The following is a 24,694-nucleotide window of genomic DNA, read 5'->3' on the forward strand; positions in this document are numbered from 1 at the left end:
AAAGTTATTTCACACCCGTAAGTAAATATTACACCTCTCTAATTGTAATCTTCATTTGCATCACTTAGAATTAGGATTGGGCAATTTACATCATGAAAAGATGATTCTGCCAGCCACAAGGGAAAAGAGCTATGAAATATCATGTATCTCTCTTTCACCTTCTTTCCCAGTAATCTACCTCTATGAGACAGCAAAACTAATCCTAGTATCTTCTAAATTCCTACACCAGTCCTGGGGCTTGAATTCAGGTGCTATCTTTGAACTTCTGTGCTCAAGATTAGCACTCTACCACTTAAGCTACAGCTTCACTTCCAGCTTTTTTTGGTAGTTTACTAGAGATTAAAAATCTCACAGGCTAGCCAGGCCACTAGTGGCTCAAACCTATAATCCTGGCTGCTCAGGAGACTGAAATATGAGGATTACAGTTCAAAGCCAGCCTGGGCAGGAAAGTTCGTGAGACCCTTATCTCCAATTAACCACCAGAAACCCAGAAGTAGAACTGTGGCTGAAAGTGGTAGAATGCTATCTTTGAGCAGAAAAACTCAGGGAGACAATTAAAAAACAGTCTCACAGGCTTTTGCCTTTCAAACAGCAATCCTCAGGCTACTCAGCCTCCTGAGTAACTAGTATTACCAGCTAACATTTTAGAGATCCAATTACCCTTTAACAATTTCAAAGTTAAAGTCCATGAAGTTGTATGACCTAGATCTAGAGAGCCTATTTGAACTCTGTTTAGTATCCTTATTATTGGCTGGCTCCCAACTAAATTCTACCAGAAACAACCCCTGGGAAAAGAGTTTGTACTGAGGGCTGGGAAGGTGGCTCAGTGGTAGAGTGCTTGCCTTGCATGCATGAGGCCCTGGGTTCGATTCCTCAGCACCACGTAAGCAAAAAGAAAAAAGCCGGAAGTGGTGCTGTGGCTCAAGTGGTAGAGCGCTAGCCTTGAGCTGAAGAGCTGAGGGACAGTGCCCAGGCCCAGAGTTCAGGCCCCACGACCGGACCCAAAAAAAAAAAAAGAGTTTGTACTGAGAAAGGGGAGGATCTCAGCTACAGATATGCTATGATTCTCAAGCCCCAAGGTTCATTTCAGGCAAGTGTAGCAAGTGTATAAAAAGATATGAGATTAAGTATTTGCTAACAAATGTGTCTTCCAAAAAACTGTATTTTCCTATTATTACACCCCTTACGAAATTATGTTAAGAATTACTTTAGTAATGTGTTAAGGTACAATAAAAGGGCAAGTGTGTATCTTTGTAATTCACTATGTCTTCTGTCCCCAGTTTCTAGCACAGGGCTCAAAAAAAAAAAAAAAACTAGAAATTACTGAAAGTCTGTCTCAGTATTTACAACAATAATCACACCTGAATTTATACTACTAAGCTTAGGAGGGGCTATCTGCAAGGAAATGTGGCAGGTCACCAGAATAAGTGATTGGAGGACTGTAACTTTCAAGTTCATCCACCAAAGCCCCAGGGAGGAAAAAGGAAGAATGAAGATGGAGTTGAAGAAAACTGACCAAGGCGATCAGGGAAGCTTGTGGGTTGGTGAACTACTGAGGTGCTCAAAGGTCACACATAGCATGAGAGCTCTCTCACCCTGTAACTCTATTCTTCATAACAGAGTGCTTGCGTAGCATGCATGAAAGCCCTGGGTTCAATTCCTCAGCACCACATACACCAAAAAAGCCAGAAGTGGCGCTGTGGCTCAAGTGATAGAGTGCTAGTTGAGCAAAAGAAGCTCAGGGACAGTGCCCAGGCTCTGAGTTGAAGCCCCAGGACTGGCAAATAAATAAATTAAATAAATAAATAAAAATATTCTGATTCTGTGTGCTGTTCTAACCAAATACTGAACCACAAAACCCTCCAGCTGGTCAGAGATGGGGGCAATATTGACCCCCATCTCTAGCTAGTGCTTTAAGTAAAGACAGTCTTGTGAAACTGAATCCTTTAATTTGTAGTTCTTAGGATTTAATTAACAGAAATGGTCACATTTCTAACCCTACTCAGGAGGCTGCGATCTGAGGATCTTGGTTTGAAGCCATCCTAGGCAGGACTCTTAACCCTGCGACTCTTATCCCTCCCCCCCCCCACCACCAAAAAAAAAAAAAAACTACCAAAAAAGCCAAAAGTGGAACTGTGGCTCAAGTTGTAGGGTGCTAGCCCTGAGAAAAAAAGCTCAGGGACAGTGGCCAAGCCCTAAGAGGTCAAGCCCCAGGACCATCATCCAAAAAAAGGGGGGGGAAGCTGGGAAGGTGGCTCAGTGGTAGAGCGCTTGCCTTGCACGCATGAGGCCCTGGGTTTGATTCCTCAGCACCACATAAGCAGAAAAAAAAAAGCCAGAAGTGGCACTATGGCTCAAGTGGTAGAATACTAACCTTGAGCTGAAGAGCTGAGGGACAGTGCCCAGGCCCAGAGTCCAGGCCTACGGACCAAAAAAAAAAAAAAAAAAAAAAAAGTATACAGAGGAAAACACATTATTTTCATAATTTGTCCCTAAAGTAACTCATTTTCATCCTTAGGATAAAACAGGACTAAAACTAGTGAATAATGTCTCAATTGTATGCCTTTTTTTTTTAAAACCAATCCAACAGAACTAGACTCACTACAGGATGAAATAGAAAAAAACAGGGGCCAGGTATGTTGCCCCCACCTACTTGGGAAGCAGAGAGGTAAATCGATCACAGTCCTAGGCTTTCCCCAACAAAAGCTTGAGAACTTATCTGAAAAACTAAAAGAAAAGGACTAGGGTAGGAGCCTATCAAGTGAAAGGGCCTGACTTCCATCCCTACTACTGTTAAACACTAATTAATTAACTTAAAAGATCAGTAATATATTTCTCTTGTTAACCAAGGGTTAACTCAGGCCTTGCAGCATTCTAGCTCTCCCTGCATGTTCACTGCTGGTACTTCTACTACTTGAGCCACTCCCCTGCTGATATTTTGCTGGAGTGTCACAGACTATTCTGTCCAGGCTGGCTTCAAACCTTGATCATGCAGGTCTCAGCCTCTTAAATAGCTAGGAATACAAGCATAACTCTGTAAAAGCAGTGCCCAGCTTCCACTCATTTTTGAGATTCATCTATATAAACCTTTGCTATAAGCCACACTAGTAAAATATAGCCAAAATCTCTATCAACTGGCTGATCCAGAGGTAAAGTTTTTTTTTGTTTTTTTGTTTTAATTTTTATTTTTTTATTGTGATAATACTGTACAGGGGTTACAATTACATGGGCAAGATAATGAGTACATTTCTTATCAAGCATTGTAGCCTCCTCTTCAGAGGTAGAGTTTAATCATCATCATGATCATCATCAACATCATCATCATCTGTCCACCTAATTAGTTTCATTTTTTCTTTATGTGTTGTAGTTCTGGGGATCTTGCCCATAGCTGATACACAGCCATATCCTCCACTTTGTGGAGGAAAAAAGTTCATGTCCTCTTGGGCAACAAGCCTAGTAGGTACATAGACAATAAACAAATAATTACCACCTCCATAGTCTTCCTTCATTAGCACTGACAATGGATATCCTTATACATAATGTTTCCCATTCTGGCCTCCTAATTAAGGAATGGCTTCTGGGCATGTACCTAAGGAGGCAGAAGCAGAAAGCTCTCAAGTTCCAGGCAGGCTTGTGCAACATAGAAAGTCTAAGGCCAGTCTGGACTACACAGTGAGACCCTGTCTCAAAACACCAAAAAGCAAACAAACAAATGGAGGAAGAATGACAATATAATTCTTAGTTACATTCATACATACAAAATCCATCCCTCTTAAGTTTCATATAAAAACCCAGAAAACAAAAAGAGTATTTAGCTTCTTCCAGATCCCATATATAAGTTTACCACAGCTCTGAGGTCTAGACACTCTAGGGGGAATAGTACTGAAATAGTTAAGACTAACATCTATCCATCTTAACCAGACAATCCAATTAGCTGTTAGCCTAATGCCACTTAAATTACCCAATAAGATTTAGTACTTAGTCAAAGTCTCTCCTCTATACACATTATCTCCGAAAAATTTGTATTTCTGGCCTTACAACTCAGCCTACTTCTGCTCAACTTTCCACCCCAAAATGTTACCTCTCTACGGATTCCCTAACTATGATAGCTGTCAATAATACCACAAGCAGGGCACTAGTAGCTCATGCCTGTAAGACTAGCTATTTAGGAGGCTGAGATTTGAAAATTTCAGTTGAAAGCTAGCTATGAGACTCTTTCCTCCAGTTAACCACCAAAAAGCTGGAAATGGAGCTATAGTTAAATGGTAGAGCACTAACATTGAACAAAAAGGCTCAGAGACAGTACTTAAGACACTGAGTTCAAGCCCCAGAACCAACACACACACACACACACACACACACACACACACACACACACACACACACACACACACACACACACACACACACACACACACACACACACACACACACACACACACACACACACTTTCTTGACCTAATACTGTGGTCTGAATGTTTCTCTCCAAAATTCATGGTGAAATCCTAATCTCAGCAGTAATGACATTAGAATGTGAAGTCTTAATAGGTGGATAACCATTTATGTAATTAATATGAAGCCATCCCCCACCATAAAACAAATCTGCAAACACTTTGAACATCTCATCTCAGCTTCCAGAACTATGAGAAATAAATTTCTGTAAGGGAGAATGATAGAAGGGTATGACTGATTGGGATACATTTACACACATGTTAAAATATCACAATGAACCTCTCTCCTTGTACAATAATGCAAATTTGTTGTTCTAATCCATAATGTTTTGCTATTAGCAGCCCAAATCTATTGACGATAGCTACCAAGACAAGGCTATTGTTGGTTCTCAAAAGTATCTCATTTAGGTCTCTATGCTCTATACAGGTCTCTTTATGTCTTCAAATATGCCAGGCCCTGTCCTGCCTTCAGGTCTTTAACAATACTTGTCAGGTACAATGTACATACCAATACTGTTTGTTAGGTACACACAATGAAATCCTAGCTACTCAGGAGGCTGAAATGTGAGGACCAAGATTTGAAGCCAGGACAGGAAAATCCATGAAGACTCTTATCTCCAATTAACCACCAAAAAGCCCAAAGTGGAGCTGAGGCTCAAGTGGTGGAGAGCTAGCCTTGAGTTAAAAATCTAAAGAAACAAATATGCCAGGCCCCAAGTTCAAGTCCCAGGACTGGCACAAAAATGAATGCTCCTCATTATTTTCTGCTATTTTATTTTTTAAATATTGCAAAGCAAGGAGTTTAATAGAGAGAATACACCATTAAAGGAAAACAATAGGCTTCAGCTAAATTGCTAAAGAGCCAGGTTAGAGCCCAACATTTCCAACTCCCATGCAGGAAATGACTCCCTTCTCTCTCTCTCTTTTTTTTTTTTGTCCGTCATGGGGCCTGAACTCTAGGCCTGGCCACTGTCCCTCAGCTCTTCAGCTCAAGGATAGTGCTCTACCACTTGAGCCACAGGGCTACTCCCGGCTTTTTCTGCTTATGTGGTGCTGAGGAATCCAACCCAGGGCCTCAGGCATGCAAGGCAAGCACTCTACCACTGAGCCACCTTTCCAGCCCCTTTTCTCATTGCTTTTAAAGTGACTGATTTGTCATCCATTCAGATCTCAGCTCCAATCATGGTGTCCTCAGAAAGTACTCTCCTGACAACACAATCCCGAGTACTAGCTACCTCCTCCCTTACACTTATCATATTACCCTGGTTATGACCTCCTTTTATGGTCCTAACCTATAATTGTACCATTTGTAACTGTGCAGTAAATGAGACAGTAAAATAAAATGAGGAAATCTCCAATGAGTCCATAAAGGCAAGAACCCTGATATATGCTCAGAAAAGTGTTCACTATCCATGAATAGGTATTCACTCACTGAGTGAATCACACAACAGTTGTGCTTTTCTTGTTTTGAGACAGGAGCTCTCTATGGAGCCTAAACTAGTCTCAAATTCACAATCCTCCTGCTTCAGCCTCTGGATTACTGGGATTATGGGCATGTGCCACCACAACAAGCTGTCATGCTAATTTTATTTATATGTGCTTGCATAGTTTCTAACTGATTTTAAGCCCGGAAAGGGGGGGGGGTGGCCCACTGGGAATGTGGTTTAGTGGTACAATGCTTGCCTAGCATGTATGAAGCCCTGGGTTCGATTCCTCACTACCACATAAAGTGGCACTGTGGCTCAAGTGGTAGAGCACTAACCTTGAGCACAGACAGGCTCAGGGACAGTGCCCAGACCCTAAGTTTAAGCCCCAGGACTGGGGGAAAAACAAATGGACCATTTTTTTTTAATCTCCTCCCAAGATGCCTAATATAATAGTGAGCCATACATTAAGGGAAAGAAAAAGGAGTTGGGGACATGGCTCAACTGCTAAGGAACCAGCCTTAAGCAGCAAAAGCTAGCAAAAGTGTACAGCCCTGAGTGCAAGTCCCAGTACTGGCACAAACAAAAAGGGGGGAGGAGGCTGGGAATGTGGCTTAGTGGTACATGCATGCATGAAGCCCTGGGTTCGATTCCTTACTACCACATAAACAGAAAAGGCTGTAAGTGGCACTGTAACTCAAGTAGTAGAGTGCTAACCTTGAGCACAGAGTGGCTCAGGGACAGTGCCCAGGCCCTAAGTTTAAGCCCAGGACTGGCAAAAAAAAAGTTAATGACTTTTTTTTTTTGTCGGTCATGGGACTCTTGAATTCTGGGCCTGGGTGCTCTCCCTGAGCTCTTCAGCTCAAGGCTAGGGCTCTACCACTTGAGCCACCGCGCCACTTCTGGTTTTCTGAGTGTTTTATTGGAGATAAGAGTCTCATCGAGGGCTGGGAAGGTAGCTCAGTGGTAGAGCACTTGCCTTGCATGCATGAGGCCCTGGGTTTAATTCCTCAGCACCACATAAGCAAAAAGAAGAAAGCCGGAAGTGGCGCTGTGGCTCAAGTGGTAGAGCGCTAGCCTTGAGCTGAAGAGCTGAGGGACAGTGCCCAGGCCCAGAGTTCAAGTCCCACAACCGGACCCCCCCCAAAAAAAAAGATTTGGTTTTTTTGTCTTCTTTGTTTATATGTCTTCAGGAATGTAAAGGTAGGCACAGAAATGGAGGGACGAAGGGTAAACAAATGCAGCAATGGTACTCACTGGACTCTACCTTGAAAATGACTATACAACTTATGGGTAGGATGGGAAGGTACAATTGGGAGACAGCAAGGGAAGGGGTGACATTCTAAAAAAAATGTACTCTGTACTCTTTGCCTTACTTATGTAATTCTAACCCCTCTATTTTTAGCATTTTCAAATAAAAACTGGAGAGGGGGAAAAAAAGAACTCTTTTAGGGGCTGGAGATGCCTAGCATGTATGGGATCCTGGATTTGATTCCCCAAGCACTTAGGGGGAAAACTTGTTTTCCTTTTTTTTAAATCTCATTTCCACTTCTAAGTGTGTGATCCTGGCAAGTTATCTCACCCTTATATTTTTTTTTCTGATGTACAAAATAACATCTATGCTGGCAGCAGTGTCTCATGCCTACAATCCTAGCTATGCAAGAGGCTGAGATCTAAGGACTGCAGTTCAAAGCCAGATGGAGAAGTCTGTGAGACTATTATCTCCAATTAACCACCAAAAAGTCAGAAGTGGGGTTGTGGCTCAAGTGATAGAGTGTTAGCCTTGAGTAAAAAAAAAACCTCAGGGATAGCACAAGGCTCTGAGTTCAAATCCTAGGACCAGCACAAAAATAAATAATATCTAATTCTCAAAACTGCTTTAAAGATAAATGAGCTAGGGACTGGGAAGGTAGCTTAGTAGTAGAGTGCTTGCCTAGCATACATGAAGCCCTGGATTCAATTCCTCAGTACCACATAAACAGAAAAAGCCAGAAGCAGCGCTGTGGCTCAAGTGGTAGAGCCTTGAACAAAAGAAGCTCGGGGACAGTGCCCGGGCCCTGAGTTCAAGCCCCAAGACTGGCAAAAAAAAAAAAAAAAAAGATAAATGAGCCAATGCATATAAAGCAACTAGTATACTTAATTGACACCTGTTATGTTCAATTAAAACTCAGAGAAACCAAAATTAGCCCTATGACAAAGACCTGTAACTATTGCTGTTAAATAGAAGCATCTAAACTCTATAAATAAGAGGAAACTCAGAGCCAGATGCCAGTGGCTCACTCATACCTGTAATCCCAGCTACTCACTGAGGATGGCAGTTCAAAGCCAGCCAAGAGCAGGAAAGTCTGTGACTCTTATTGCCAAAAAAAAAAAAAAAAAAAAAGCCAGAAATAGCACTGTGAGTCAAGTGATAGAGCACTAGCCTTAGGCACAGAGACTTAGGGACAGTGCCCAGGCCCTGAGTTCAAGCCCCAGACAAAAAAATAAAATAAAATAAAAAAGGAACTCCAAAATATCCCTGCTTCTACTTGACATCAACACTTTAAGAAATACTCTGAACTTACAAAGCAGTTTAAATATCACATGTGCCTTGGCTACAGGGAGGAGGAACATTACCTAAAGGTTGTAACTCACGTCTATTTGAAGAAGAGATAAAACATTAATCACTATAAACAACAGCAGGATATTTAAATACATATTATAGCAATAAAGTAGATAAGATAGGAAGCTGGCCTTGAAAGGCTTTCAAGACATTTCAGTAATCAACTGCCAAAAAGTACTATAATGCTCATCCTACATCACTGAGTGTGTTAGTGTTTCTAAGCAGAACAGGTTAACACTTGTAAGTGCAGTCATCTCTGATTACTACAAATTTACATTATACAAATGCCATAGGTGTTCAGGAGTAATAAATATGAAAGAATAAATCTCTACTCAGATGACGTATCAGGAAAAAGGCTGCCAAGTAAGAGAAACAACAACAAAGGAAAGAATTTGAATCACAGACTCCAAAATCTAGGCAAATAAACATTAACATGGATGAGGAACAGAAAGGTACAACTTCTTTCATGTCCATGAACAATAGATTTTTTGTTGTTTTTTAGGAATAGCAATATTGTACTTGTATTCCAAGGTAGACTGTCAAAACTATCCCTAATAAAGTTTAAAAAAAAAAAACAGCTAAAAACAGTAATAGGGCCTGGTAGGGTGGCTCAGTGGTAGAGCGCTTGCCTTGTATGCATGAGGCCCTGGGTTCAATTCCTCAGCACCACATAAGCAGAAAAAGCCGGAAGTAGCCCTGTGGCTCCAGTGGTAGAGCACTAGCCTGGAGCTGAAGAGCTGAGGACAGTGCCTAGACCCAGAGTTCAAGCCCCAGGACCAACAAAAAAAAGAAAGTACTGTAATAATCCAAGACAAAATGAAGGTCTGCACTGGGGTAGGCACATGGAAATGGAGACAAAACAGGTGATCACATTGAAGGTGGAGGGCCTGTGTAAGGAAGAGTAAATTCAGAGGAAGTTTTATAGTCTGGGAAATTAGAAGAGAGGTTTGTATCTTAAACTGAAGAAATTAGAAGAATCTTAATTAAGAACAGGCCTGATTCTTGTTTTGTTTTGTTTTTTTGTCAGTCATGGGGCTTGAACTCTGAGCCTGGGTGCTATCCCTCAGCTCTTCAGCTCAAGGCTAGTGTTCTACCACTTAAGGCACGCACCACTTTCAGTTTTCTAGTGGTTAATTGGAGGTAAGAGTCTCTGGGACTTTCCTGCCCGGGCTGGAACTAGAATCCTCAGATCTCAGCCTCCTGAGTAGCTAGAATTACAGGAGTAAGCCACAAGCACCCAACTCAGGCCCAATTCTTATCTACACAAAATAAGCTTTTTAGAATCTGCACAAAACAAATTAGTCAAGCTGAGCAATGGTGGCTCTCGCCTGTAATCCTAGCTACTCAGGAGGCTGAGATTTGAAGATCTCGGTTCAAAGCCAGCTCGGGCAAAAAAGTCCATGAGACTCTTATCTCCAATAAACCACTAGAAAACTGGAAGTGGCACTGTGGCTCAAGTGGTAGAGCACTTGCCTTGAGCCGAAGAACGCAGGGACAGCGCCCAAGCCCAGAGTTCAAGCCCCAGGGCCAACAAAAAAAAAGAAATCAAGTGTCAACCTAAATCATAAATGTTGTACACAAAGCACATATTTTAAACATAAAATAAAACACTACATTACTTAGGAAATAATGTAAAATGAAAACGAACTGATAACCCTCTGAAAAATTACCAGATGTTGTGCCAACTACAAAACAAGCCATGATATATACAGAGAGACTTCCTTGAATTGTATCTGCTAAAACAAAATTACCCACATGCAGAATCTTACACAGTTTGTCTTATAAAGTACAAGCCATTTTTAAGGGACTATCAAATTCTGAATCAAAGCAATCTATATATTTTGTTAATGGACTAAACTTCTATAGAAGCATTCAAATATACTCTCCAAGAAATCAATCCACAGTAGTTAGGGATGTAGTTCAATAATGAGTGTTTGTTCAACATGCATGAGGGCCTGGACTCAACCACCAGCACTGGGAAAAAAAGAAAGGTAAAAAAGCCAGGTATGGTGGCTCATGCCACTAATCCCATAAACTTGAGAGGCAGCCATAGGAGGTTCGAAAGCTGGGCACCAGTGGCTCACGCCTGTAATCCTAGCTACTCAGGAGGCTGAGATCTGAGGATCGAAGTTCAAAGTCAGACTAGGCAGGAATATCTGTGAGACTTTTATCTCTAATTAACCACTAGAGCACTAGAGTGGCACTGTGGCTCAAGTGGTAAGAGTGCTAGCCCTGAGCAAAAGAAGCTCAAGGACAGTGCCCAGGCCCTGAGTTCAAGCCCCAGAACAGGCCAAAAAAAAAAAAAAAAATCCATTCAATACACAGAACATGAATCTAAGAGACTACTTAGGAAGAGAAGAAATAAGTGGGGGGGGGGGGGGGGAGAGTATCACTGAGAAGGGATTGGACTAACAAGGAGGGTGAGAAAAATAAATATGGTCAAAGTATATTATCTGAATGTATGAAAACAGAATAAAACCTGTTAAAATTTTGGGAGGAAGAGCAGAAAGGGGGAAAGGAAAGTATTAGAGGATGTCAACTTTTCCTCCCGAAAGTAGTAGGTAAAGATTTGATTTCAGACAGGTGGAGGTGTGGCTCCAGTGGTAGAACATCAGCCTTGAGTGAAAAAGCTGAGTAAGTGCATAAGACCATGAGTTTAAGGCCTGGTGTGAGCACAAAAAGGAAAGAAAAAAAAAAAAAAGGTTTGGTGTCAGGCAAAAATAAACTTACAAATTATACATTTCTCTCTCTGAGCAGACAACCTTCACTTAATTGCACAAATAGCATATCTGTAATGCCAAGCTGCAGGGCAGGACAAGTCTTAACAGAGATCTATACTCTTCAATGCAGCACTTGCCTACCAGGCACTGTAGGAAAGGGCTGAGGAAAAGCCAGGACCTGCTCAGGAGGTGAAGAATGAGATGGCGGAGGGGCAAGTTACCTTCAGACAACTGTCTTGCTCCCAGGAAAGAGAAACACGCAAAGCTTATATCTAGATTCTGGGATGGTAAAGAGTTGGAAAGCTGAAAAGTGCAAAACACATTATAGCTCAGCTCCCTTTGAAACAGTTTTTTTTGTTATTGTTGTTTCTGACGGTGCTGTAGATCAAATCAGACAGGCCTTTCATATGCTGAGCAAGCACTCTACCTATGAACTGTATCAACTGTATCACCAGCCCCAAAATAAGCTTTATAATCTTCAACATATTGTCACATTTTTACATTGAATTAATCTTTGACCAATAATCAAAACAGTAATAGATTTAAAGAAATAAGTCGAGCCGGGCGCTGGTGGCTCACGCCTGTAATCCTAGCTACTCAGGAGGCTGAGATTTGGTGATCATGGTTCAAAGCCAGCCCGGGCAGGAAAGTCCGTGAGACTCTTATCTCCAATAAACCACTAGAAAACCGGAAGTGGCGCTGAGGCTCAAGCAGTAGAGCACTCGCCTTGAGCTGAAGAGCTGAGGGATAGCGCCCAGGCCCAGTTCAAGCCCCATGACCGACAAAAAGAAAAAGAAAAAAAGAAATAAGCCATAATCTTACTCAGGAGGCTGAAATCTGAGAATCATGGTTCAAAACCTGCCCAACAGGAAATCAGTAAAAGTTTTAATTCCCTCTAGTTAGCCAGCAAAAAAGCCAAAAGTGGAGCTTTAGCCTTTAGCACTAGCTTTGAGAGAGAAAGCTTAAAGGACAGCACTGCAGGTCCTGAGTTCAAGCCCCAGCAAAAAAGGAGGAAGAGAAAGAAGAGGAGGAAAGGGGGAGGGGGAGAGGGAGGGAAGGAACGAGGAAGAGGGAGGAGGAGGAGGAGGAGGAGGAGGAGGAGAAGGAGGAGGAGGAGGAGGAGGAGGAGGAGGAGGAGGAAGCAGAGGAAGCGGAAGCAGCGGCAGCGGCACCGCCACCACCACCGCCACCAGGCGCGCCACCGCCACCAGGTGCGCCACCGCCACCAGGTGCGGGAGGTTCACACCCATAATCCTAGCTACTGAGAAGGCTGAGATCTGAGGATCACGGTTCAAAGCCAGCCCAGGCAGAAAAGCCTGTGTAACTCTTATCTCCAATAAACCACTAGAAAACCAGAAGTGGCACTGTGGCTCAAGTGGTAGAACGCTTGCCTTGAGCTGAAGGGTGCAGGGACAGCACCCAAGCCCAGAGTTCAAGCCCCAGGACTAACCAAAAAAAAAAGAAGAAGAAGAAGATAAGACAGGCCGAGTGCCAGTGGTTCACACCTGTAATCCTTGCTACTCAGGAAGCTGAGATCTGAGGATCACAGTTCAAAGCCAGCCGGGGCAGGAAAGTCTATGTGAAGACTCCAATAAACCACTAGAAAACTGGAAGTGGTGCAGTGACTCAAGCGGTAGAGAGCTTGCCTTGAGCTGAAGAGCCCAGGAACAGCTCCCAAGTCCAGAGTTCAAGCCCCACAACTGACCAAAAAAAAAAAAAAGGAAGTGGCGCTGTGGCTCAAGTAGTAGAGCACTCACCTTGAGCTGAAGAGCTGGGGGATAGCACCCAAGCCCAGAGTTCAAGCCCCACGACCAACAAAAAAAAAAAAAAAAAAAAAAAAGAAGACAGTCCTACATAAGACTTAACTCCAATCTTGGTATACAAAGTTAATGCCTTTCCTCAGCTCATTTCTCTCAAATAACTAGTAATACTGAAATAATACACAAAATTATTTTTCTGTTTATGGTTTTGACTTAAAAAGAAACAAAGACAACCTTTAGGAACTGTATACCTTCATTGCCATATACTACATGCAAATAGAAGTGATGGGTACCAGTGTGCCCTGAAAGATGGGATCTGAGTTTTTCAGCATGGAAGAAGGGGATTTGGGTCAGTATGTATGACAAGGAAGAAAAAGCAAAATGATGCAAAGAATTTATAGCTGTGCACCAGTAGCTCATGCCTATAATCCTAGCTACTATGGAGGCTGAGATCTGAGGACCATGGTCCAAGTCGGTCAAAGCAGGGAAGTCTGTGAGACTCATCTCCAATTAACTAACAAAAAGCTGGAACTAGCCTTGAGAAAAAAAATCTAAGGAACAGAACCCAGGTCCTCAGTTTAAACTCCAGGACTGGGGCACTCGCTCCTCCTTCCCCCTTTTTTCTTTCCCCCCACCCCCTCAGGCTAGAGGTATACTTTGGTGGTACAGACTAGAATGTGACAGGTCTTGGGTTTGACTTCCAGCATGGCAAAAAATAAAACTGTTTATTATAAACTCTACAATAAAATCTAGAACAAGTAATTACATGACAGAGATGGTTTGATTCCACTTCAGAAAGTTTTAAAAATTAGCTCTTGGGGGCTGGGAAGGTGGCTCAGTGGTAGAGTGCCTGTCTTGCGTGCATGAGGCCCTGGGTTCAATTCCTCAGCACCACATAAGCAGAAAAAGCCGGAAGTGGTACTGTGGCTCAAGTGGTAGAATGCTGATGAAGAGTTGAGGGACAGCTCCCAGGCCCAGAGTTCAGCCCCCATGACTGACAAAAAAAAAAACAAAAACAATTTAGCTCTTCTCAGTCAGCATTTAGCTAGTGAACCAGTGATTGCTGTAGTAATAGCCACTGGAACCAGAGATAGTCATCATTCTTCAAGCAATTTCATTCTCTTAATCTTCCCACTCTTCATCTGTTTTGAAAAAGATTTAAAAATAAACCAAAAATACTACAAATAGTGTGAAATCGCCAACCAACACAGCAAATGGATTATAGCTGAGATCTTGCTTGTGCTTTCTTCTACTACATGTATCCTCTTCTCATATCACTCAACACTAACACAGTATTCTTTGATTCTACCTCCACTTCTTCTGGTTTCATCTGTTCTTCATTGAATTGCTCTCACATAACTCTTCTCTTTCCACAAAGAATAACAAATAATGATAATGAACATGGCTTTGTATCCAACAATAGACAGCTTCAGATTGCCACTTAGGATAGAGAATGGGCACTAGTGTGCCTGAGACATTATCTTCCCATTCTCCTAGAGTCAAGGGTCCATACAGCTTCTACCCAATCAACACCAGCCTCTCCTTGTACCCCAGGGTGACAGAATTTTTCAGTGAGTGCTTGGTTTAGAGAAGTTGAAAATCATTACTTTATAGCACTTACTGTAAGTAGTAGTGATGATAAAATTCTAATACACATAGACTCTCTCTCTCTCTTTATATATATATATGTATGGAACTTACTGCAAGAAGATAATAATGATAAAATTCTAATACATGTAACAGTTCAAGGAAAAAGGGCAAGTCAGGCATGGTGATGTATACCTGTAATCCCTGCACCCAGAGGGCTAAAGCAGAAGGATCTTGAGTTCAAGGACTGCCTGGACTATATAAAGAGGGAGAGCTGGCCACGGAGGCTCATGTTTGTAAACTCAGATATTCAAGCCAGAGATCAAGAGAATTATAATGCAAGGCCACCCCAGGAAGAAAAAGTTAACTGAAATCCTATTACAAGGAAAAAAAGATAGGCATGGTGGTTCATACCTGTCAACCCAGCTACGAGAGATATAAATAGAAGGATCAAAGTACAGGCCAATCAGGGTAAAAATCACAAGACTATCTGAAAAATAACTAAAGCCGCCGGGCGCCGGTGGCTCACGCCTGTAATCCTAGCTACTCAGGAGGCTGAGATCTGAGGATCGCGGTTCAAAGCCAGCCCGGGCAGGAGAGACCATGAGACTCCTATCTCCAATAAACCACCAGAAAACCGGAAGTGGCGCTGTAGCTCAAGTGGTAGAGCGCTCGCCTTGAGCTGAAGAGCTGAGGGACAGCACCCAGGCCCAGAGTTCAAGCCCCACAACCGCCAAAAAAAAAAAAAAAAAAAAAAAAAATAACTAAAGCCAAAAGGGTGGGGGCATGGCCCAGGTGACAGAGTGCTTGCTTAAGCAAACATGAAGATCTCAGTTCAAATCCCATTATCACTACAAAAAAAAAAAACAGGAGAAAAGGAGAGGGCAGGAGTTTAATCCTTGAGAAATAGAATTTTCTTTTCAAGACAGCAGCTTTAAAAGACTAGCTTTTAATCATTTTCCCTCAAGACTGAAGATATAGTTTACTTTACACTGGACCAGCTTAACAACAACTCTGTGTTTCATCTAAATTTTCACAACCAATATGAAGTCTCCTGATATACAGTACTGTCACTGTTCATCACAGCAATTAACTTTCTATAAAATGATATTTACATTCAAACAGATAATTCATATACTCCACTAGAATGTGCTTATGTATTACTAAGTGGTTGGTAGCACTTTAAGAATTTATACCCTACAACACTCAGTGCAGGCACCAGTGGCTCACACCTATAATCCTAGCTACTCAAAAAGCTAAAAAACAGAAGAATCAAGGTTGAAAGCCAGCCTGGGCATAAAAGTCCTTAAGATTCCATTTCCAATTAACCAGCAAAAAGCAAGATTGAAGGCCACAAGCAAGAAAACCAAGCAAGGCCGGGCACTGGTGGCTCACGCCTGTAATCCTAGCTACTCAGGAGGCTGAGATCTGAGGATTGCGGTTCAAAGCCAGCCTGGGCAAGAGAGACCGTGAGACTCCTATCTCCAATAAACCACCAGAAAACTGGAAGTGGCGCTGTAGCTCAAGTGGTAGAGCGCTAGCCTTGAGCTGAAGAGCTGAGGGACAGTGCCCAGGCCCAGAGTTCAAGTCCCACGACCGACAAAAAAAAAAAAGAAAACCAAGCAAGAACACTAAGTCTTGACTTCAAAGTCTGGTCTCTCAAACCTTTCTTCAAAAAGAAAAACCCTGGTAAGTTCCTGATAATGAACACAGAATGAGGTGAAACTATTCCTTTAAAATCCAAACAGACTTTAGATTCATTTGCAGATTATAATTCTTAAAATAAATTGTGATTTACCACTCAAAAGAAACCAAGCTATATTTCAGTAAGGAATAAACAAGGGCTAGGAGCCAGTGACTCACACTTGTAATCCTAGCTACTCAAGATGCCGAGATCTGAGAACTGAGGTTTGAAACTAGCCTGGTCTACCATACAGACTCTTATCTCCAAATAACCACCAAAAAAGACAAAAGGGGGGTTGTGACTCAAGTGATAGAACTGTAGACTTGAACAAAAAAAAGGGGGGCGGGGGGGCGGGGCAGCATCCAAACTCTGAGTTCAAGCCCAAGACTGGCACTTAAGGGGAGGAAAACAAAGGCACAATGCCTATGTACCGCTTAATATATAAAATAATATTTATCAAAATGAACTCCAGGAAATGGAAACAAGAGGGATTTTTTAATTTTATTTTTCTCATTTGTTCCTTATCTGTCTTTGGGAGGGCAAGGTGTGGGGGGGGAGGCAGGGGGCTAACAGACATGGAGGGACAGGCTGGGCACCAGTGGCTCAAGCCTATAATCTAGCTATTCAGGAGACTGAGATCTGAGGATCAAAGTTTAAAGCAGGAAAGTCTGTGAGACTCTTATCTCCAATAAACCACTCAGAAAACCGGAAGTGGTGCTGTGGCTCAAATGATAGAGTGCTAGCCTTGAGCTGAAGAGCTGGACATCGTTCAGGCCCAGAGTTCAAGTCCCATGACCAACCAAAAAAAAAAAGTAAAAAAAGAAAAGAAATGGAGGGACAAATTGAACAAATGCAGCAGTGGTACTCAGAAGACACTGTGTTGAAAATGAACTACACAACTTGTGAGCAGGGACAAGAGGGAAAAACTGGGAGAGAATGAAGGGTGACTCTGTCCACAGAGAAATGTCCTTTTACCTGACTTATGAAACAGTAACCTCTCTGTATTTCACCTTTATAATAATAATTTAATAATTCTTTTAAAAAATAGCATTGTTGGGGCTGGGAAGGTGGCTACATGGTAGAGTGCTTGCCTTGAATGCATAATGCCCTGGGTTTGATTCCTCAGCACCACATAAGCAGAAAAAGCCAGAGTGGTGCTATGGCTCAAGTTGAAGAGCACTAGCCTTGAGCTGAAGAGCTGAGGGATAGTGCCTAGGCCCAGGGTTCAGGCCCCAGGACCGAAAAAAATAATAAATAACATTGTTAGCCGGGTGCCGGTGGCTCATGCCTATAATCCTAGCTATTCGGGAGGCTAAGATCTGAGGGTTGCCATTAAAAGCCAGCCCAGGCAGGAAAGTCCGAGACTCTTATCTCCGATAAACCACCAGAAAACCGGAAGGGGCACTGTGGCTCAAGTGGTAGAGCCCTAGCCTTGAGCTGAAGAGATGAGGGACAGAGCCCAGGCCCAGAGTTGAAGCCCCATGACTGACAAAAAATAAAAATAATAACATGAGGAGGGCTGGGAAGGTGGCTCAGTGGTGGAGCGCTTGCCTTGCATGCCTGAGGCCCTGGGTTCAATTCCTCAGCACCACATAAGCAAAAGAAAAAAGCCGGAAGTGTCATTGTGGCTCAAGTGGTAGAGTGCTAGCCTTCGGCTGAAGAGCTGAGGGACAGCGCCCAGGCCCAGAGTTCAGGCCCCACGACCGGACCCAAAAATAAATAAATAAATAAATAACATGAGGAACTTGTAAAAATACTAATTCTAGTTCAGTAAGACTGGGACAGAGCCTGAAATTTCTAATGCACTCCCAGGTAATACCTATGCTGCTGGTTCCAAAAAACCACATACTGCCTAACTGGTGTCCACACTTTTGTGGGGTTTTGCTTTGTTTTCTATGTGTGTGCCAGTAATGAGGCTTGAACTCAGGGTCTCATGCTCTTGCTTAGCTCTTCTGCCTCAAGGCTGGCACTCTACCATTTCAGCCATATCTTCACTTATAGTTCTTTGCTGGTTACTTGGAGAATAGTCTCACAGTCTTTTCTGCCTTGGCTGACTTCAAACCATCCTCAGATCTCAGCCTCTTGAGTAATTAGGGTTACAGGTAAGAGCCACTTGGTGATTCCTTTGCTTTCATGAATACTGGTAGAAGACAGAATGTAAAGGAGACAACCCCTACCCTTTAAATTTTTTTTATGAATCATAAGATTGGTTTTTCAGGAGAAGTCGTTACTAAAATGTTTATCCATGGTTTAAACATAACTTCTCAAAGGTAAGTGGTGGCTCTAAGAGGTTTGTAACAGAGCAAACACCTATGCCAGACAATATAGCTAAGTACTTAACCTATGTCAACTGACTTAAATGTTCTACACTGTGAGGTAGGCACTACTGCTTAGCCTTATTCTACAAGAGCTAAAGTGAAATCACAAAGACAGTGCCAGTGTTAGAACTCAGGCAGTCTGGCTTCAGAGAGGAAACGATGTAGTTCTAAACTTTTATTCACTATAACAACACTGTATCTCTCAAGGTAACAATTAAAAGAGAAAACAGAAATAGCTTACTTTTGAGAATATGATGTAAGTGCTAAAGCACAAGGTGTTAAAGATGAGCCAAGCACTGGTGGCTCATGCCTATAATCATAGCTACTCAAGAAGTTGAGCTCTGAGGATCATTGTTTTTTTTGTTTTTTGTTTTTTTTGGGGGGGGGTCCGGTCGTGGGTCCTGAACTCTGGGTCTGGGGACTGTCCTTCAGCTTTTCAGCTCAAGGCTAGCACTCTACCACTTGAGCCACAGTGCCACTTCCGGCTTTTTTTTCTTTTGCTTATGTGGTGCTAAGGAATCGAACCCAGGGCCTCATGCATGCAAGGCAAGCGCTCTACCACTGAGCCACCTTCCCAGCCCCTGAGGATCATTGTTTGAAGCCAGCCCAGGTAGGAAAGTCCATGAGACACATCTCCAATTAACCACCAGAATTCTGGATGTGAAGCTGGGGCTCAAAGTGGTAGAAGGCCAGTCTTGAGCAAAAGCACTCAGTGACAGTGCCCAGGCCGAGTTCAAGCCCCACAACTGACAAAAAAAAAAAAAAAAAAAAAAAAATCAAGGTGAGTAATAGCCTAAATCAGAGTTTCTCTTCTAGTGACATAGCACCACACATTACGAATAATAGCTTATGGCAAGTACTGGATTAAAACATTTTTCTAAGACTGGGACAGGGACACTGGTGAAGTCCCAGACCCTGAGTTCAAACCTTAGTACTGCCTTTTTTTTTTTTTTTTTTTTTTTTTTGGAGGCCTAGGGCTTGAACTCAGGGCCTGAGCACTGTCTCTGAGCTTCTTTTGCTTAAGGCTAGCACTCTACCACTTAAGCCACAGCACCACTTCTGGCTTTTTCTGTTTATATAGTAGTACTGAGGAATTGAACCCAGGGCTTCATGCATGCTAGGGAAGCACTCTACCACTGAGCTACATCAACAGCCCCCAAAAAAAAATTTAATAAAACGTAAGAAAGAACAGGATTCTGATAATAAAACATTTGGTTTCACTTCAGGGAATAACCAATTTGAGAGCAATGTCCTAGAGGTGATCAGTGAAGAGTTCTGACAGCTGGGGCTTACAACTGCACTAAAAGACACAGCTGAAATGGCACTAATGAAAATTGCTTTAGTGAAACTACTCTGGACTAAAGAAATGAGTAAAAGTAGAAACTCTTAAGAGACAAAGCATAATGTGATCAAGAATTTGATACTGTAGAAGGAAGGAAGGGCCAAAAATATGCTACTGGTAAATTAAGGAAGATAATAACATTAAGTCTGAGTACTTTTTAGGAGAGAAAGCTTGTCAGCAGAAGATTTTCTAAGTACAGAAAATTGTCCAGAGAGGCACTTGCAGAAGTCACTGGACCAAACAGATGGACAAGGTCAAGCAAGAGGAGATTGGTAATCATCATTTCAAAGAGTCCAAATACAGATATGGCTGATCAAGCACCAAAGTTGCCTCAAGAAACACAGCACAGGCTGGGAATGTAGCTTAGTGGTAGGATGCTTGCCGAGCATGCATGAAGCCCTGGGTTCCATTCCTCAGTACCACATAAACAGAAAAAACTAGAAGTGACACTGTGGCTCAAGTGGTAGAGTACTAGCTTGAGCATAAAGAAGCTCAGGGATAGTGCCCAGGCCCTGAGCCCCAGGACTTGGGGGGAAGGAGGGAGAGACAAGCATAAAGGCTTATGGGATATACACAGAAGGAAAATGTTAAAACTTCAAACATCAAATATGCAAATATTTGACAAATATTTATTAGGGCCTACAATTTGTTTGGCAGTATCCTAGGTGTTAGGAGTAAAGGAGTGACCATGCCAGACCAAAGGTCTGGCTTCCTGGAACTTACATTCTAATAGGGGAAACTCACAACAAATATTTTACAAATAGAACACTGTAAAGGCATTATCCTCAAAGCTTAGACTGGATGGAGCACTTTAACACAGGAATATATAGAGCTATTTATGAGAGACAAGTAAACACAATTTAACTTTCCCTGTCCTTCAGAAAAAGTCCTGCAGCCTAAGGTGATTAAATTGTTCAGAGAGAGGGGTAGGGGGGAAGAGGAGAAGAGAGGGGAGGGAAGGGGAAGGGAATGGAGGACAGAGGAGGGAAGGGGAGGAAAGGGGAGGGGAGGAGAGAAGAGAAGGAGAAGAAGAAAAGAGAGGGAGGAAGGGAGGGAGAGAGAGGAAGGGAAGGGGGAGGGAGGAAAGGCAGGACAGGAAGGCAGAAAGGAGGGAGGAAGGAAGGCAGGCAGGCTCTACAACATTAGAGAAATACATTTCTTTTTCTCCTCTTCTCACTAAGCACCCAGGCTGGCCTGTAACTCACTGTCCTCCTGCCTCAGGCTGCTGAATGTGCTGGGATTACTGCCATGAGCCACTGTGCCTAGCTCAAATATATCTAAAAATAAAAGTACAAGCCGGGCACCAGTGGCTCACACTTACAAGTCTACAGACTCAGGAAGCTAAGATCTGAGGATTGCAGTTCAGAGCTAACCAGGGCAAGAAAGTCTATTAGAAAGTCTTATCTCCAATTAACCACCAGAAAGCTGGAAATGGAGGGGTGTTAGTGGTACACTACTAGACTTGAGCAAAAAAAAAAGCTCAGGGACAACACCCATCCCCTAAATTCCAGCCCTAGGAATGAGGCTTAAATAAATGCACAATTTAACTTCTACTTAAAAAAAATGTTTATACTATTTCTCAGAGAAGCAAAGTAAATTATACTTCAAAGTTTTCCAGCTATTGGAGAAAAAAATTGTATTAATAGACCTTTTTGTTATTTTTTGTCAGTCCTGGGACTTGAAATCAGCCTAGTCACTGTCCCTGAGCTTCTTTTGCTCTACCACTTGAGTCATAGCACCACTTGTGACTTTTTCTGTTTAGGTGGTACTGAGGAGTCATACCAGTGCATGCTAGGGAAGCACTCTACCACCAAGCCATATTCCCAGTCCCATCATTGCACCTATCTTAAAAATAACTAGCAAAGCTTTTCTGACAGACCATGAAAAAAAATCTTGAGATTAGCAAAAACTTAGAGTTGGTCCTAGTGGATCTCACTGGTCATTAAATTGATTTACTACTCTATGCTATAACACCTGGCCTGGATTCCTAATATCAAATTTTCTAAGTACAAATATCTTTCCTAACATTAAAAGTTTTTAAGAGCTTTAACAGAGGATGTACTTGGAGATTTTGAAGAAATTACTGGAAAAGAGCTCATTGTAATACCACTCTCTTATTTTCTGTCTGAAGTCTAAACGCTGTAAGTTCAAGCTATTGTATTTTAAAAGATACAAATTGGAGTATGTAGAAACTCTTAAATATGGATGACAAAAAAATGTCAGTATATAAGTAACCCAAATTTACATTCCTAAAATAAGACACCACATTAAGACTAAAAAATTTGTTTCACAAGATTCAGGATCCACCCCTATCCAATAGTCTGTAACACCTAAACTTTACGGAAGACTAATTTGAATCTACCACTCACGTTAGCTGATCTCTACAAAATGAGCAACAGTAGGATAATGCCTGTCCCAATATGAGCCATCTTTATGACAGTACATCCATTATATACAACTCGATCTCATCTGGTTTAGTGTTAGTATCTTTGTATGCTACTAGACCCTAGTCAAAGAGATACAGAATTTTGGATGCACCAAGCATTCTAAGAAACAAAAATTGTGATTTCAAAAGCCTAAAAATATTGTTTTCGGTTAAAAATATCAAAGTAGATTTTAATGACAAACTGAAAAGAATATTTTAGGATGCAACTCTTAACTAGCAAAGAATAAGCAGCAAAATAACACAGCTTTGCCACAGAGAACTTGAGTCAACTTAGGCAGACTGTTTTCATCAAGTAAGCCATAGAGGAAAAGTCAATCAGGGAACGTCATTTTGGATCAAAACATTGCTCTCACAAATAAGTTCCTTCTGTCAACTTTCAACTTAATGCCTACGTGAGGCCCTTGCACAAACCTAACCCTGAGATGTTAAGACTTTTCTGTATTGGCGATGCATGTGAGGCGGTCACTAACACAGCAGGTGACATTTCAAAAAAAAATCATCTCTGCAAGCGACGTGATGGGAAGCTGGCAGGCAGAGACCCATGAAGCCGGCAAGCCGCTGTCTTAATTTGCTAAGTCTCTGACTTGTAGGAGTTAAAACTCTCCCCCCCTTACACTGCTATGACGTAATGCTCCACACTCCATGTCTCTTGGACTTAAAGAGGGAGGGGGGGGAGAAAAAAGAAAGCGAACAAAGAAAATTTCCTCCTAGTAAGAGGAATTAAACTAGCGGCCTCGCCGTGGCCTCCAGGGGGAGGGTCGAGAACTCCCCGCCTGGGAACCGCAGCCGGTAGGCCGGGGCAGAGTTTGGAGGGAGATGCGGGTGGCAGCACCGGGAAGTCGACTCCGGGCGGGGATCGGGAGTCCGGAGCCGCGGGGCGCAGGCGCCCTCCGGGCCGAGGGCGAGGCGCCGGGCTGCGGCGGCGGAGGGGCGCGTGGCGGGCCGGACCCGGGCAGCCGGCGCGAGCCCCCGCCCCACCGAGACCGCAATTCCGCTCCCCTCCCCCGCCCGCCGCAAAATGTCCGCGGCGGCGCCGGGCGAAGCAGGAAGTTCAAGCCCAGAAGCAAGAGGCTGAAGCCGGCCTCCGACACCAGCGGCCCGAGCTGATCCGCCAGGCGGTCGCAAGCGGCTCTGTGGACTCCCGGTCCCCAAGTCCCGGCCCGGCCGCCGCGGAGCCCGCGGCCGGCCGGAGGGGGAGGGGAGCCGGCGGCGACGGGATGGGTGTGACCCCTTCCTTCCGCTGCCGCTCGGTGACAGCCCGGCCCGGCCGCGCCTTCGGCCGGCACCCGGAGTCCCGACTGCGCTCCTCCGGCGGGCAGGGCGGCCGGAGCCCCCCGCTGCCCCGCCGCGAGCCCGCCTCGGGCTTCTCAGAACCCGGACCGGCGCGAGCCCAGCCGCGGTCAGACGCGAGCTCCGAGTGTCCTCCGCCCGCCTCGGTGCTCTCAAGCCCCGGGACTGCGGAGACCAGAGCGCCTTCGAGGACCAAGACAAGCAGGGGACCGCGCGGCGGGAACGCAACGGCGAGGATAGCCGCTCCCGCGGGGAGCCTCGGGCCCCGCACTCACCTCAGCTTCTCCGCCGGGGCGTTGGCAGCACTGCGCGGGGTCTCCTCGCCTGCCGGACAGGGGCACGCACCTGACGTCAGCACGCAAGAGACGCACGGTTGGGCGCCCGCGGAAGTGGGAGGGACCATGAGAAAGACGGGACTGGGACTGGGCGGAGGTTAGGTCTGGCTCCGCCCACCCACCGCGCACGCGCTGGACTGCAAGTTTTGCACTCTTCGGGTTTGCGCTCAGCCCCAGCTTCCCCCGGCTCCTTTTGTAATTGACTCTGAATCAGGATATGCACCGAACCGTCACGAACGTTTATTTATTTATTTTTATTATCTTAACTAGTTGTACAAAGGCGTTACTGTTTCACAAAGCAGTCTATGAATACTGTGCATCTTGGTCAATGTCACCGTTTTCAACATTCTCATCTATCCTTCCCAACCTATCCTTGCCCTCGCTTTTCTTAGGATTTTGTAGGCATTGAATTCTTGACTGCATTCTCTTCCCTTCTCTTCATTAGTCTGCCTATCTACCCTTGACTCCACCCCACCCCACCAGTTTCCTGTGGGGTTTTTTTGCTTGTTTTTGCCAGTCCTTGGGTTTGAACTCAGGGGCCTGGGTAACACTCTACCACTTGAGCCACAGCGCTACTTTGGGCTTTTTCTGTCTATGTGGTGCTGAGGAATCCAAACCCAGGGCTTCATATGTGGTAGGCAAACACTCCACCACTAAGCCACCTTCCCAGCCCCTGGTGTTTATTTTGAACTTTGACTTGCCTTTCTAAAGAATTGTAAGATTTGTGTTCTCCC

The 24,694-nt window shown here is 43.7% G+C and overlaps 1 protein-coding gene across 2 annotated transcripts in view; it reads right to left on the minus strand.

Annotated features, from left to right (window-relative positions):
- Cdc42 (cell division cycle 42) overlaps positions 1-23,966 on the minus strand; it is a 43,178-nt gene extending 19,212 nt beyond the window's left edge. For both annotated transcript variants that reach the window (XM_070037684.1, XM_070037685.1), the window contains exon 1: positions 23,901-23,966. The gene's annotated coding sequence lies outside the window, so the exon portion shown is untranslated. The remainder of the gene's footprint in view (positions 1-23,900) is intronic.
- Between the last annotated feature and the right edge of the window lie 728 nt (positions 23,967-24,694).

Source organism: Dipodomys merriami, unplaced genomic scaffold, assembly GCF_024711535.1.
Source record: "Dipodomys merriami isolate MVZ:Mamm:240054 unplaced genomic scaffold, mDipMer1.0.p SCAF_28, whole genome shotgun sequence".
In the NCBI taxonomy this organism is placed as follows: Eukaryota; Metazoa; Chordata; class Mammalia; order Rodentia; family Heteromyidae; genus Dipodomys; species Dipodomys merriami.